This window comes from Callithrix jacchus, chromosome 9 (genome assembly GCF_049354715.1).
Source record: "Callithrix jacchus isolate 240 chromosome 9, calJac240_pri, whole genome shotgun sequence".
NCBI classification, from domain to species: domain Eukaryota; kingdom Metazoa; phylum Chordata; class Mammalia; order Primates; family Cebidae; genus Callithrix; species Callithrix jacchus.
In genome coordinates this window covers 55,969,414-55,986,001 of record NC_133510.1, presented here as the reverse complement: position 1 = coordinate 55,986,001, position 16,588 = coordinate 55,969,414, and the positions used below count along the sequence as shown (strand labels likewise).

General features: G+C 39.7%; 1 long non-coding RNA gene and 1 pseudogene across 4 annotated transcripts in view; one reads left to right on the top strand and one right to left on the bottom strand.

Moving 5' to 3' along the window:
- Positions 1-16,588, bottom strand: part of LOC144577594 (uncharacterized) — a 48,505-nt gene that overhangs the window by 27,604 nt on the left and 4,313 nt on the right. The gene's annotated exons all lie outside the window — the stretch shown is intronic.
- Positions 1,459-3,556, top strand: LOC100396573 (uncharacterized; annotated as a pseudogene).

Here is a 16,588-nt window from a genome sequence, read left to right as displayed (position 1 = left end):
TGGCTTGAATGTGTCTCCCCAGGCTCATGTATTGAAACTTGATCTCTAATGCGGTAGTCTTGGGAGATGGGGCCTAATGAGAGGTGTTTGGGTCATGGAAGCACTGCCTTCATGAATAGATTAAAACTATTATCATAAGAGTGGATTCCTTATAAAAGAATGGATTCAGCCCTGCCTTTTCTCTCTCTCTTGCTCTTTTGCTTTTCACCATGAGATGAAGCAGCAAGAAGGCCTTCACAAGATGCTGTCCCCTCCATCTTGGCCTTCTCACCCTCCAGAACTGTGAGCCCCTACGCTTCTGCTCATTATAAACTACCTAGTCTCAGGTGTTCTGTTACAGTTGCACAAAATGAACCAAGAGGGAAAGAAAGACTGGGGAATGGTTGAATCATTCAGTTTTTCTGTAACAGTGAATGGGGTTCGGGACATACCACCCCAAAATATGACAGTAGGAAACCAAAATATGCCTCTTTTGCATAAAGACTATTTAGAACTGGTTACTTTGAGATACTGCAGACACAGAAGAAGCTCTAAAAGACCTGATGATATTATCACAGGTCCTGAATGAATCGCCACCCTTTTCTATTCGGCTTTTTAGGTGAGAGGATTGGTGTATTGCAAGGGCTGATGCAGGGTATTATGAGTCCTTTGTCTAAATAGTCTTGAATAATTGGTTTGACTCCTAATAAAGCTTTATATCTAAGGGAATATTGCTTAATGTTTGGCAGAGGTTTACATGAATCTATGGTTATTTCTAGAGGAATTGACAACATAATTATTTTGATATCTGTAGAAGAACTTGCCCATGAAGAATCTGGATAAGAAATTACCACTTTCAAATTCTTGATTAACTTTAGTAAGTATAATATTACATGTGGGCTTTTGTAAGTCTTCTGTGTCTCCCTAATTGAGAATCATTTCTCCCTTCTCTCAAAATGGGATGTGGATATTACAGGTCTCCAGAAAATCCCATCCCAGCAGATGTATGGGAGCAGTATCTACTATAAGAAAAACATCATGCCCTACTAGTTTTTCTAATTAAAATTGAATAGTGTTTGATTTAAAAGTTATAATTGGGGTCTTTGAGACCCCTACCATTTGAACTTACTTTACTCCAAAGAAAAGGGCTTTTCATTTAGGTAGGGTTAAGGACTGACAGTGTGGCACTATAATAACTTAGCTTGTGCCAGGAGGCACCCAACTTCCTGTTGCTGGCCCCTGCCCTCTGCCCCTTTGCCTGTCCTCAGGCTGCTGGAACAAAGGAAGGACAGCTTACTCCTCATGGGTGATCACTCTGCACCCATAGGATTGAGCCTGGGGAAGCTGGAGGGAGGGCTGGGGCTTCCTTGTCCTGGGTTCCCAGTCCTCCCCATGCCCCATCCCTCAGCACCACCTGTGATGCCTCCCACATGGGGCTGCTGTTTTCTGAAGCCACTGTGCCACCTCCCCCAAATTGTCATGGAAAGGGTAGAGAATGGAGGGGAACCAGGCATCCTTGGAGGCAGCCCGGGGGAGCAACTGTGTAGTGTCACCCACAAGAGAGGCTGGGGCAACAGATCTGGCCACCAGCAGCAGCAGCATAGCAGCTGCATGAATGTGCAGTATGGAACCCAGGCCAGGCCAGGGTCCAGGGCGGGGGTATCTGCTTGCAGTTTTCTACCCCCCTCCCCAAGCTTCCGTCAAGGAGCAAGGTTTGCCAGTGAGTCAGAAGGATTTGAACTGTGCCGCCAATCTTTCCAGCCCTCCCCCACCAACCTTTGCCTGGAGATGCAGCAGCCTGTGTCCTCCAGGGCCTCTGGTTTGTTGTATTATAGTATATTTTGCTGTGGAAAATGTCACCTTTTAGTCACCTTGGAGCCCACTCACCTGGTCCTGTTGTTTTACCCCATCCCTTCTCTCACGTACCTATTGATTTGTTTCTGAGGAGAGTACACCATTCACTATTGTAGAGTAACCCCCATGACTCAATATTACCATAGTGCCATGTTGTTTTGTCATATTTTGAACAATTAAAAGACTTTTTTTGAAAAAAAAAAAAAGGCACAGCTGCTGCAGCCCTGACTATAGCGCCTGCTGTCACTGCCACGGCGGCCCCACTTTTGCTCTTCCAGGAAGCCCATGTGTTTCCAGAACTTGCTTCTATGGTTTCTTTGTCTGCAGAATCAGGCAGTAGTGAAAAGGGTTAGCCATAGAATCCCAAGAAGCAAAGTAGACCAAAAAATGTCGTGGAACCAAAGCAGAGGGGCAAGCTCCTAGCCACCCGGACAGCAGCTGAATTGTCTAAAAACCTATCTTCACCCAGTTCTCACCCACCAGCTGTGAATAAGGGCAGAATAGTAGCTAGTCCCAGCCCTGATGGCAGTGTGCTGTTCACAGATGGAGGGGTTCTGAAATTTTTGTCCAGAAAGCCTTTGGTAGAGTTTCCACAGAAAGTTCCGTCTCCATTCAGAAAACAGGGCTCTGGGTTCAGAAGCTGGTCGGGTAGGTTGGAAAGTGACGTCTCTTGGTCTTCATCCTCATCCAGCTCCTCTGACAATGAGGCTGATGTTTCAGAGGTCACTCCTCAAGTGGTGAGCAAAGGCAAATGGGGGCTTCGAAAACCAGAGGCCTCTCATTCATTTGAAAACAGACCCCCCTCAAATTACAGCTTCAGCAAAAGAGAACATCTCACTGCAGAAGCCACATGTGGACATCACCTATCCAGAGAAGCCCCACCAGCCAAAGAAGAAAGGGCTGCCAGCTACGCCATCAGAAGGCAGGGAAGATGTAAGAGCAAAAACCACAATGCCCAGATCTCAGGTAGATGAAGAGTTTTTGAAGCAAAGTTTAAAGGAAAAACAATTACAGAAAACATTTAGATTAAATGAAATAGATAAAGCCAAAAGCCATTTGAAGTTAAAGGACCCTTACCTGTCCACACAAAATCAGGGTCGTCTGTGCCACTAAAGGGCAGCCCAGCACCTACTGTGCTGGCAGAAGAGGTCAGAGCAGGGGGGCAGCCACAAGCCGTTCCTTCTGGGGCTGCAGAGGGGCATCTGGAAACATTGATGCCAGAGCCCCAGTGTAAGGTGGTCCCTCCCCTACTTGGAAAGGAAGCCTGAGGGATGCAGGGAAGAGAAGGGCACCTGAAGGCTAGAGAGGCAATCGTAAAAGATCAGATTCCACCAAGTGATTTGGAGACAGTTCCTGTTGAGAACCATGGTTACCATGAAAAGCCAGCAGCACTGAAGCATGAGGCCAAGGGCAAGACCATGGAAGACATGGCCATGCCAGGGGATGGACTATCAAGACTGCACACAGGAGTTGGCCCCAGTGCCTACTGAGCCATTTGACAACACTACCTACAAGAACCTCCAACATCATGACTACACCATGTATACCTCCTTAGACCTAAACCTCAACCTCTCAAAATTCAGGATGCCTCAGCCCTCCTTAGGCTGGGAGTCACCTCGACACTGAGGCCCTTGGTGTGAAGATGAATCTTGCTCCATCTTTGCTGCATCCTGGAGCGCAAAAACAAAATCCACTCGAGTCACACACAAACACAAAAAAAACAAAGGAGGGCACCTCCTCTATGGACCACCTCTTAACCCAGGGGAGCCTGGACCGAGTCTGGTCCGTGCCCAGTGGCGTAAATCTCACTGGGGCCTCCAAATGTTGTAACCAGCAAGTTGGAAAGCACCACTCTCTGAGTTCCAAATTAAGAGTCCTTTATTTGCCCACGACTGAGAGATAGCCAGTGCTTAAAATCTCTCGCCCCAAGGAAGGGGCTTGATTCCCCTTATAAGACTTTCAGTTTTTAGGGTGAGAAACGCAAGCTATGGAACAAGTGGAGAACTGAGTTGATCCTCCACGATAAGTGGCTAGGGTTACACGGGACCAGTATGGGCAGAAGTATTCATCAATTTGCTGGCAGCTAGTATCAGTATTATCTCTGGAGCATAAGTAAAAGTCCTTAGACTGGAGGATTTTTTTCAGTCATGTCCGACTCTCCACATCTGAGTTGGCCTGCAGTGTGTCCAAACTCACTGGCAAGGTCCACGCTGGCATATTAAACATCATCCAAATCTCAGTTAGGGGAATAGGTTGCTGGGAACAGAGCACATAGATCAAATTCAAGAGAGACCTTATTGGAGGAACCTGCCTTCCAGGAGGTATTGGCAGTTACATGTCCTATTTTGAAAGAAGTGAGGAGGAAGGAGTAGATGGGGCGGAGGGCATGGTGGGAGAAAACAGACAAGAAAAAAAGATAAGGAGAATTATTCTGAGGATATCACCCAACTCAGTAGCAACTTTAAGGGGTCTGGCCTGGGTATGGGGACCCATGTTTCTTGTTGGGTCTTGTTGGCCTTCTCAATGTGGATCCAAGCAGGAATGCCATCAACCTTCAGGGCTGTCAGGGTGGTGACGATGATGGTGTGAGGTTCTTTCCAAGGAGGGGTGAGTCCTTTCCATACGATCAATTACCAAGGAGGGTATTCACAATAGCAAGTAGACTTGCCAAGCAGCTGTGGTTACAGTGGTTACAGGTGCTGTGAACAGTGTGAACCACTCTTAACAGATGCGGTTACAGTGGTTACAGTTACTGTGAACAGTGTCAGCCACTCTTAATGGTTCAAAGCTTTGAGTGCAGTGTAACCCAGTAATGCATCTGAGGGGGCCAAGGCAGGGAGGGAGAAGCTAACATGGAGCATGTCAGGCTCACAGCTAAGATGGAGTCAGTTAGGCTAGCACAAGCTAGGCTATTATAGCACCAGTGTCCACAAGGGCTTTCCCAGTTTATGGATATTTTAACTTCCCTTCAAGTTATTTGTTAGAAGCAGCGGGGGAAACTCTCTATTCCCTTGGAGCATCCCTCAACTCCCTTGAGTTATTTTGTTGCCTTCCTCTGGGGCCTTCTGCCTCCTTTGCACAAACACCCATTTAAGTTGTTTGCATTCCTTTTTAAGAAGCCCTTTCTTTTTGCAATAGTACAAAATTGCTTCCTCTTTGGCTTGCTGGCTCTTCTGAGGGGGACAAAACTCTTGTGATGTTTCAATTTGGTTACTAAGTTGTCTTAGTTGTAAACTCAGTCTTAGAGGCTGTCTCCTTTTCCTTCTCAATGATAATTTATGACAACTGGTCAGCAAGGGTGACAAGGTGGTTAGTGGGCAAAAAAGCCCAAGCCATATTGTTTTCTTTATCAAGGTCATTAACTCGTCATCTAAGCTTTATACAAATTCAGAATTTAGCAAGATGTCACTTCTACCACACTTAAAGTTTTTGGGAGGTATACCTGAATGTTTGGATGTTTCTTCAGACCTGATGTTATAGTCAGATATAGTGTCATTTGGGTGTATTTTACATTATTGTACCTTTGGCCAATCTGTAACTTTAGAAAATATCTGTGGTAAATTCTCACAGAGGCAGATGCAAAGCACCCTATACTTATCTTTCTCCATTTTTATCTACGTTGTCAAAATTTTCTAAAGGCTATTTCCAACCCGCTTCCCTTTGCTACTTTTTGGCTTTGTTTTGGGAACAAGTCACTCATTTAGCTGATAAAGATCAGAAAATTCCAGATCATAGGTCTTATGCATTAACTGAGATTCTTTGGTAAACCTGAGGGGATCTTGGTTTGGGTTGGGGAATCCAGATACCTGGGATCTTAAATCTAAATTGGTTCCTTGTGTATAAAATATGTTAGGTGTTACAGCCTAATGGGTTCTTCTTGCCTACTGCTCCAAAAACACCAGTACATGGAGAACAGCAGGTGTTGCAGCAGAGAAAGAGTTTAGGGCCAGACAAGCAAGGAGATAGGAGATATTTCTCAAATCCACCTTCAGGGAACTGAAATAATTGATTGGCTGGGGGTAAAGTCACAGGGATATCAGAAATGCAGGTGAATGAGTTCCAGAAGGGAGTTTTCAGAATCCACTGAGTCAGTTCCTTGGTATGGGTCACATGTCAAGGTGGCATCTCTTGGTCTGCCAGAATTCTAAGTCAGAAAAATATCTCAAAGACCAGTTCTTTAGGTCTCACATTTGTGATGTAGAAGCAGTTGGGGAAATTAAAAATTTTTTGACCTCCAGTGATGTGACTCAGGGGCATTAAGCAATTATAGAAAAGCACATTTGTGTTAGGCCATTCTTGCATTGATATTTAAAAAATACCTGACAGTGGATAATTTATAAAGAAAATAGGTTTAATGGGGTCACAGTTCTACAGGGTGTACAGGATGCATAGCCCTGGCATCTGCTTCTGGAGAGGCCTCTGGAAGCTTACAATCATGGCAGAAGGCAAAACAGGAGCTTACACATCACGTGGCAAAAGTAGGAGCAGGGTGGGGGGGTTGCCACACACTTTCAAACAATCAGATCTTGCAAGAATCCACTCGCTGCACAAGGACAGCACCAAACAAGTGGTGCTGAAGCACTCATGAGGAATCCATCTCCATGACCCAATCACCTCCCACAGGACTTACCTCCAACAATGGGGATTACATTTTGACATGAGATTTGGGCAGGGACAAGCATCCAAACTATATCACAAGTTGAGCAAGGAATGAATGGTTACTATTTAACTGTGCCTATTCTTTAGTAAGGTTCAGGCCCCTACCATAATTCTTAACCTTGTGGTCATTTATTAGTCATTATAATATAGTTCCAAACTTCCAACAAGAGGAGGTTAGTTCAAGGAAAGGGCAAGAATGAGCAAAAGCGATTTTAAAGGTAGAAGAAAAATGGAGTTAGTTATGTTAGATTTCCGTAACTACAATAATTCTTGCAGAAGAAGTTTCATTAGGAGCCCCTTTCCTGGTTGGTTTTATTCTAAAATTTGCAACTACTATTTTATTGTCTCCTCTAGCTATTTCTGGTCCCTTTGTAGTTTGAAGTGAGAGAACAGGGAAAGGAGGAAGAGGAAAAATGAAATAGTCTGGACAAGTGTATTAATCCATTCTCACATTGCTGTAAAAAAATACATGAGACTAGGTAATGTATAAAGAAAAGAGGTTTAATTGGCTCACAGTTCCACAGGCTGTACAGGAACCATGGCTGAGAGTGCCTCAGGAAACTTACAATCATGATGGAAGGTGAAGGGGAACCAGGCAAATCGTACATGGAAGGAGCAGAAGGAAGGGGTGGGGGAGGTACTACACACTTTTAAACAACCAGATCTCATGACAACTCACTCACTATTATGAGACCAGCATCAAAGAGGAAATATGCCCCCAGGATCCTGTCACCTCCCACCAGGCCCCACCTCCAACAATGGGAATTATAATCTGACATGAGATTTAATCAACGAACCATATCAACAAGAAATTTCAGAGAGCAAAGGATTAGGAGGAGCAGAAGAGACAGTTTCTGGAGCCTCTCTCATTTCAGAAGTAGCTTCTCTTAGTGTCTTTAATTCTGAGATGGTCTTAAATATTTTTTTATTAACTTCCTAAGGGAGGCAAGTTTATTATTTCCTCTTTTGAATCATTTTAGGTGCCAGCTAAACTGTGACTCTCATTTATTTTTCTTGATTCAGAGCCTAATAGCTCTAATTTAGCATGTAAGAAAATTAATTTAGGAATATCAAGAGTTCTCCATTTTGGAACCCTTAGAACTTAATAAGATCTTCCTATTTACACAAGTACTTTCAAGTAGAAGCACCATAATTATCAAACACGAAACCAGCTGGAGTCTCCAAAGGAGATAGCCCTCCTTTCCTTTCCTCTTTTCTGAAGGATTTTTTTCCCATTTTTCTTTAAAAAGGACAAACTGAACTGAGTCCTACAATTCAGTGTGGTGGGTCCACTGTGTTTTGATTGAAGGTAGGACTCCACTGTGTTATACCACTGAATTGTTTCTGCCTTTTTATGTGTCTCAGTTTGGAAGTCTATCACCTCTGAAAAGGTACACAAACTTCCTTTTGATTTATTTTTTGGGGGATTCTCTGTAGGGCCACTACATGTCACAGTGAGTCACCCCCAAACACTCTTATTGGGCCCCCAGTCATCCAGGGGCACCTCTCAGCTAGGATGAGCAAAATACCCTGTTCTCTTCAGAGCTAAGGAACTCAGTCTCTCATTCACCTGCAAAAAAGACAGTTTGATCTTTCATGCAAATACACAGACAAGCCAGTGGAATTATTTGAGAAGGAAAAGGCAATGGAGAAAATCTTTTAAAATGTACATCCAAACCAAAATTAGGATCCAAAACAACTTTCTAGGAAAAGGACAGACAGCTCAGAATAAGCCAAGAACTTTCAACCAAGTGGGAGGTTTGAGGCTCAGGAAAATCTACCACTTCTACCCGAGGAGAAGCTTACATTTAGGAGGGATTCAGTGGGCCCATGCTTATACCTTGGTGTCTGGTTCAGGAAACTCCTTTAGGGGAATCTTAAGTTTTTCTGAGGCCCATATTGGGTGGCCATGAATTGACAACAGAAAAACCTAATTCTGCCAAAAAATGTGTGTGTGTGTGTGTGTGTGTGTGTGTGCGTATTTTTTTTGTATTGTACTTTGGGATCTGGGGTACATGTGCGCATCCTGCAGGATTGTTGCATAGGTATATACATGCCATGGTGGTTTGCTGTCTCCATCCCCCCCACCCCCCTACCCCCATCACCTACATCAGGCATTTCTCCCAGTGTTATCCCTCCGCAACCCCCAACTAGCCCAGTGAGTGTTGCTGCCAAAATGTTTTTAAAGGTATGAGTGACCATGGCCAAGGGAAACACAGTCTCTACAGGTCCCGAGAAAGTATGCCTAAGGTAGTTGAGTTACAGGTTGGTTTTCTACATTTCAGGAAGACAAGAATTTGCAGATAAAATTATAAATCAATATATGGAAGGTATATATTGGTTCAATGTGAAAAGGTGGGACTTTACTGGATTTATTTATCAGTTCTAATATGGCTTCTTTGTGGCATCTTGGTTTTTCCAAATATAATACCATATCATCTACAAATAAGGATATTTTGACTTCTTTCTTACCAAGTTAGCTTCCCTTTATTTCTTTGTCTTATATGATTGCTTTCTCTCTTTTTTCAGTTAGTGGCTTATCAATCTTGTTAATCATTCAAAGTACCAATTTTTGAGTTCATAATTTTTTCTATGTCTTGTCGATTTTCCATTTTATTTATTTTTACTCTCACCTTTACTATTATCTTTCTACTATCTTTGAATTTAATTTACTCTCTTTGACCAGATTATTAAGTAAAAGTTTGATAATTGATTTGAAAACTTTCTTCTTTTCTAGTGAAAGTCATTAAAGTTATAAATTTTCTTCTAGGCATTGCTTTAATTTGCTTCATACAAATTTTGATATGTATTTTCTTTACCATTCCGTTAAAAATATTCTCTGATTCTTCTTGTGATTTTTCTTTGGTAAGTGGTTTATTTGGAAGTATATTGTTTGATTTCCAAATGTTTAGCACTTTTCTAGATTTTGTTATTAATTTCTAGCACAATTTTATAATCTCCAAAATATAGACTGTGAATTTTATCTTTTTATATTTATTGAGACTTAATTTGTGGTTTATTATATGGTCTATTTTGGTTAATATATCATGTGTATTTGAAAGAATGTATATTCTGCCATTATTGACCATAGTGTTCTATAAATATCAATTCGATCAAAGTACTTGATAGTATGTTCAGAAATTCTGTGCTTTACTAATTTTTTGTGAAGTTGTTCTATCAATTATGCAAGAAAGTTTTTTAAAAATTTTCAACTATAACTGTGAATTTGTCTATATCTTTCTTTAATTCTGTTCATTTTTGTTCCATGTATTTTGAAACTTGATTATTAGTTGTAGCTGCATTTATGATTTTTATGTCTTCCTGATGAATTAACTCTAACATGTTTTTTTAACCTGTTAACATTCTTTGTCTTGAAGTTTACTTACTGCTTATATGCTATTTCTTTCTTTATCCAGCCAAGTCACTTTCAACCTACTTGTGTTTTATAGTTCAAGTTCATCTCTTGTAGAAAGCATGCAATTGGGTCCTACTATTCTATCCATTCTGAAAAATCTCTGCTTTTTAATTGTAATTGTTTAGTCCATTAAAATGTAATGCAATTATTATACAGTTAGATTTAGGTTCTAGCATTTTATTGCTATTTTCTTTCATTCCCTCTGGTTTTATCTGTTCTGAATTTTTAGTCTTCTTTTACATTGATTGAATTTTCCCTTAGAATTCCATTTTAAATTATATATAATAGCTATACAACCTTAGATTATTTTTAATGGTTGCTCTAAGAATTGCAATATACACTTTTTTTATAATCTAGTTAGAGTCAATATTGTCCCATTTTACATAAAATTTAGAAATTCAGAAAATCATCTTAGTGCCCCCACATCCCCTTCTTTATGCTGTAGTTGTCATATGTATTTCACCTGCCTGTATTACAGCCCTTTGGTGAAAAGCCATGAAAACAGAAAACTCACCAGAACCATCAGCTTTCTCCAAGGATTAACTAGTATCTAGTGTCTAGCTGCTTTTGGTCACTTTCCAGTGCCTTCAAATAGCTTTTTCTAAAGTGTTTAGTTTTACTCCTGTCTTAATAGCTATTCAACTATATAAAAATAGACTAAGAGACAACTATCAATTACAGATTTTGACAGGCAAATGAAGATATATGGTTATCCTTTCACATTCCTATAACGTAGTCTAGAATGAATGGAGTCAGGAGTCATGGATGCTGATATGGACTCATAAGTGAGCTATATCCTTGAAACCTGTATTAGAAGGAAATTTTATAAGAGATAGACACTTTAGAGCATAAGAAATTTCTTTTTCCTAAAACTTACTTAGAAATGTTGGCTTTCCCTGACACTTCAAGGTACCTGTGTAGAGCTATGAAAGAATCTAGAAAGGAACATTCAGTGAGATGGACATGGTGGTGACATGAAAATAAAAATAATCTCCTTAGTTCAGACTTAAGCCCTGACCAGTGTAGGAGAGAAAGAAATAAGTTTCCCTCTACTCTTCTTATTTCTTAAATGGGACATATCCTTATAACCAATGACAAATTAAAAAGAGGGGGAAAAAGTTTATTATATATATCATGTATAAGTGGGAAATAAAGAAATAAGAAAATCTCAGAAAGATGGCTTTGAATTTGCCTTAAATACCATCTTTAGCCGAAATAAAGGTGTTTATGGGACTAGTTATGGGGAGGTTTACCAGAGTAAACCAAGGTAAGGTTGGTTATGCAGATTTAAGTCAGTGACTTCTTCATGCATAAGAATGTCTAGTGATTTAGAGCCATCTTTCTCTTGCTAGTACAAAGAGGAAACTCCCTTACAAATGAAGATTTACTTTATAGATGTAAATTTCTCTTACAAAGGGTAATTTCTGCTGTTTTTAAGCTTCTCCTCTGTGTCTATAGTTTCTCCAAATAATTAAAACAATTCTTAAGCCAAAGAAGCATATTTTGGGGTGCCATTTTCTGGTTTCCTACACTAAGATCCACTTTACGTAAATGTTTAGAGGTCTCTTGAGAGGCATGAAAAGGATACATATATTAAGGGCCCTGAGAAGTCTTAACTTTACCTATTTTACTTTATTTTTTAAAGCTGCATTTGAGAGTCTAATTAGTCTTCTTTACATGAATTCCTTAAGATAAAGGAGCTTCCCAAACTATGTAGTTTCCCTAATAATCAGTTGTGGCTCAGATACCAATCAAGATTAAGACATTTTTAAAAAAACATTTCGGTCATGTAGGGGGTTCTAAAGATCTGGGGGCTGGGGCTGATCAGGAAAATACACATGATCACAAGGTGGCAGTGGCATACACATCTTCACTGAGTGGCACTTCACTTTGACAGATTTACATGGTGAGGAAGCAGGAGTCTATCTGGAGGCTACAGCTTGATTACTACTCACAAAGAGGAGGACAAGGGAACTCTTGAGTAAGACAGAAATTTAAAAGGTGGCTCTGTGTCTACGCAGTGTCAGCAGCACAAACAGGGACTCAACAAATAGAGAGTTCTACTAAGGCTGTGTAGCTTACAGTCTTTATGACTCCAGGCTTATCTTACAATTTGCTAGCAGAGATTTGGCACAGTTTCACAGAATATTCGAAGCAGGCAGGCTCTAAATGGCTAAAACTGTGCAGATTTGGTATTTGTTTCAAACAGTTAGATGTGTAAAAATTATAATTTGCTCTGCACTAAAGAAATATTAGTAAATAGCCAGATGATCAATATACAGAGGCCATCTGTCTTAGTCTATTTCTGCTGCTTTAACAAAATACTACAGACTGGGTGATTTATAATGAACAGAAATCTATTTGCCTCATGATTCTGGAGGCTGGAAAGTTCAAGATTGAGGGACCTCATCTAGTGAGGGCCTCGTTGCTGTGTCATAACATGGTAGAAGGTGTCACATGGTGAGAGAGAGACAGAGAGAGAGATAGAGAGAGAGAGAGAGAGAGAGAGAAGGAAGCCAAACTCATCCTTTTATCAGGAACACACCCCCTTGATAACCAACCAAATAATAGCAATAATCCATTCATGAGGGCAGAGCCTTCATAACATAATCACCTATTAAAGATCTCACGTCTCAAGACTGTTGCACTAGGGATTAAGTTTCCAGCACATGAAATTGGAGGACACATTCAAATCACAGCACCATCTTTGGCTCATTAACATCACAAGTCGTATCACACTACTAGCCATAGTAGCTCCAATCTATTTGTCCTAAACCAATTTCTCCTTCATTTTAAGGTATTCTGCAAATATACTAGCTCAAATATAATAAGATTTGATGAATCAATCATTAAAAATATTATAATCAAAGGCTCTGAAGTCAGACCTGGGATGTGAGTTCTAGGAAATTGCTTCTCAATGTCTTCCTCTGCAAAATGACAGTAATAGTGCCTTGGCTTATAAAGCTGTTGCGCATGTTAAATATGATTACATAAGCAACCAGCTTAGCATTAGTGCTCAATATATTTTCATTTCCTTTTTCTGCTATCATTATTTTGGCTTTATTTATATTTCCTAGTCTTTCTTAGTTCCTCTCAACTCTCTACACTAAAGACCCTAATATTTGAAGTTAGTCTTCATTTAACAGCCCCTTCAGGCACATTGTCTCGAATCAAAGAGATAATTGTAATTGTCACTTTTCTTGACCCTGTCCAACAATATCATAAGTTTCTTAAATTGCAGAAATCGAGATTGCCCAAGGAGTTTCTAGTAATAGCCACTAAACCTAAGCTCAACTCCTTATACTTATCATTATTTTACTATTTGAAAGGATATTTGCACATGGATAGGACAATGTTTATGTGCACTTTACATTATAGATTCTGATCAGGGCTACAATTTTGTTGCCCTTCTTAGCTATAGCAGAATATTCAGTTGACAATAGAGTTTCTCATGATTCAGAATCCTGCTCTGGGTAATAAATGAGGACTTACAACCTTTCATCTTTGAATATAACCACAGTTGTTTTCCCCTAAGTGTCCTTCCTTTCCTTCCCTCATTGGCACATCTAACACTTTTCAGCCCACTCTTACTCTCTTGGGATATTCCTGTCACTTGGATATTCCTTTTTCAAAAAGAGATTGGTACCCTCTGTATCCATGGAAATTATATTATATCATCCTCTGAAATAAAACTAGTGTCAAAGGAACCTCTTAATGTTGCTTAATTCATCTGGACAGTTGATTGATCCTGTTTGTTCTTTTTAAGCCATTCTATCTATGACTAAATAAAATGGCCCCTGATCTGTTCATTTATTCAAAAATATTTGGAGTGCATGCTGCGTGCTAGGTACTGTTCTAGGCACTGGGAATATTGAAGTGACTGAGGTAGCAGTCTTGATCTCATGGACTTTAGTTTCTAGTGATGAGATACTGACAATAGACAAGTCAGCATAAAACTAAACAAGATAATTTCAAACAAGGATAAATGCCTGAACTGTGTGTGTGTCTGATGAGGAAACAAAGAATCAGAGAGGAAACAAAAAGTTTAGAAAATTGCAGGGACTCTATGCCTTTCCCAGAGAAAGCCGAGGTGGAATGTCAGAGGTTATAGGACCCTAGGCAGATCTGAAGACTTAGGAGCATAAGATCCATGTCTCTCTCCTGAATAGGGCGCAGAAAAAAGGCAAGACTACAGAATTTCCCTCAGGCCCTGCATGTTTCAAGAACAAAAGAAATGTCAGTTTATGATGTTCATGTAAATAGCCTGAGACACCTTCACAGAGTATTGTGTTTCCCAAGACGCAGAGACGCAGAAAGGGCATTAATACACAGAGTATTGTTTTTCACAAAAATGCAGAGATGCAGAAAGGGCATTAATATGCCATAGATCACTGACAGGCCAAATAAGCCTTGTAATTGGAGCATGGAGGTTGACCTTGAGAGATGCTTTTTTATTCTACTTTGGAATCTTGCTTTTAACCCTGATTGGTGTGATATGTGAAACAACTCCACCATTACAAAACAATGTACTAAAGTAGAATGGAAAAACAGGAAAAAAGATGCTGAAGAATTAAAAGCAACACTGTGGATAATCAAAAACAACAGTTCCCCAATTAAACTTCAGATCACGTAGAAGTGCTTGTGAAATTGACCTTCAAAAAGGTAGCTGCCTGTACACATTCCATGATTTTTACAAAGGAAAAGAAGTTTCTTCCCTTTAGAAGTGCACAAAGCTTTAAATGTATGAACATTTTCAGCCACCCACATATACTCCTACCTAGATAATTAATTCTTAAGTCTATTAGATTAACTTGACCATGGCCAAAGGTGAATAATTGGTTGTGATTTTACAGATTAACTGAGTTTCTCTGGTGCTGAAGCTAAAATACCATTATTGAAGCTAGGCCCCTAGCAGAGGACTGAAAGAGGACAAGTGCCTGCACTCTGAGAGCTGTGTCACTTTCCATACTCATCCTCTCTTTCTTCTCTCTTGATTCTCTAGTCTTGGAAATATAATTTTTTTTAAGTCCAGTGAAATAATATTGCTAAAGTCAAAAATTCTGAGAAAAGCCAATAGTATTTACAGGTTTGCAGACTTAATATGTGTGGGTGTTGTTTGCAGGAAACAAAGATAAAAACATAATAAAATAAAACAGAAAACAAAACAAACAAATGCCCACTCCTGAAGAAATAGGAAATGAGTATGATGAGTGAACATAACAAAGTCATGGTATAGTAAAAATAAAATTTAGTGTGTCTGTAGAAAAGAAAAAGTAAACAATTGGAAAGGACAATGACGTGAGAAAACACTTAAGTATATGTGTTTTTATTCACTATCCTTCACAATCAAGAATGGCTTTTGAAACATACTTAGGTTTTTGGTTTTTGTGTTTTTGTTTTTTTTTTAACTTGTGAGCTTATTATTTTTATGGCTAATGACTACTTTTCCAAATATTTACAATTTTGTTAGACGTATTTCCAAGTTGAAAACTCTGGAAATAAAGAAATTAGTTTCTAAGTATTTTTTAAAAAAAGACTCCAACAGATGGTTTAATGATTTTGAAAGAAAAGACAAGTATGACAGGCTTATAAATATGGAAAAACACCAGCCTCCGACTAGAGATAGCAAGAGATTATGTCATTGTAAAGATAGACACCTTCCTGCAAGCTCTGACCCTGGAAGAATTCATTTTCAACCACTGAAAGCAGTGAATTCAACTAGTGAATTTTAGTATCAGCATATGAGAAACATAAATGGAATATAGGTATGATTTCAGGCCCTTTGCCTTCATGTGCTTGAAGTATATACTATGTTCAGGTTTCTGCCAGTTTTGTAACTTGGCAAAGTCTACCCATTCTTTATTCATTTTACTAGCTCTCCAGAGACTTGACTCATGGTTTCTTTTGCCTCCTAGTCCTGGCGGTCTGTGTTGCTTCAGATGTCAAATAGACCTCTTCATTCTTCTCTGGGTTGAAACTGTTCCTAGCACACATGTTGCAGATACAAGATGGATATATGGGAATCATGAAAAGATAAGCATAATTATGGAATATTTAGCCTTCAATCTTCTGTTTCTGTCCTTTTCTCACTTTGCCTCCTTCCCTCTTTCAGGAATAAAGTGAATCCTTCTCTGTGCCTCATGTGTAACAACTAAGCACTATTTTTATTGATTAAGAATGCCTTAGGGTCTTGTTCTGCATAGCAATGACTTTTGAAAGTATGCCTTCCATACAAGCAATCTATTGCCCAAAAGAGAACCTCTGGAGAGTAAAATTTTCTACCTCATTATATAAATATGCTTTACACATCACTCAAGTATTTACTAAGCTGCTAGCATCTGCCAGACACTTCCTACTATGTGTGATTCCCTATTCTAAGCACTGGGGATGTATTGGGGAAGAAGACAAGTGGCTGACCTCACAAAGCTGATGTCCCATGTGTGTGGGGTGGGGAGGGATGATAGATGACAAACACAGACATCTGCAAACATATGCACAGATATAATGCAGTTCTACATAGTGATTGTTAATATGCAGATGAGAAAACAGTGTAATGGAATAAAGACTGACTTGAAGAAAGGAGTGGGTGCGCTGTCTTTGGTGTCTGTAGATGTGGGGAATAGAAAAAACATTTTCAGAAGAGGTGAGATTTCCATTGAGATGTAAATGTGGAGAAGCAGC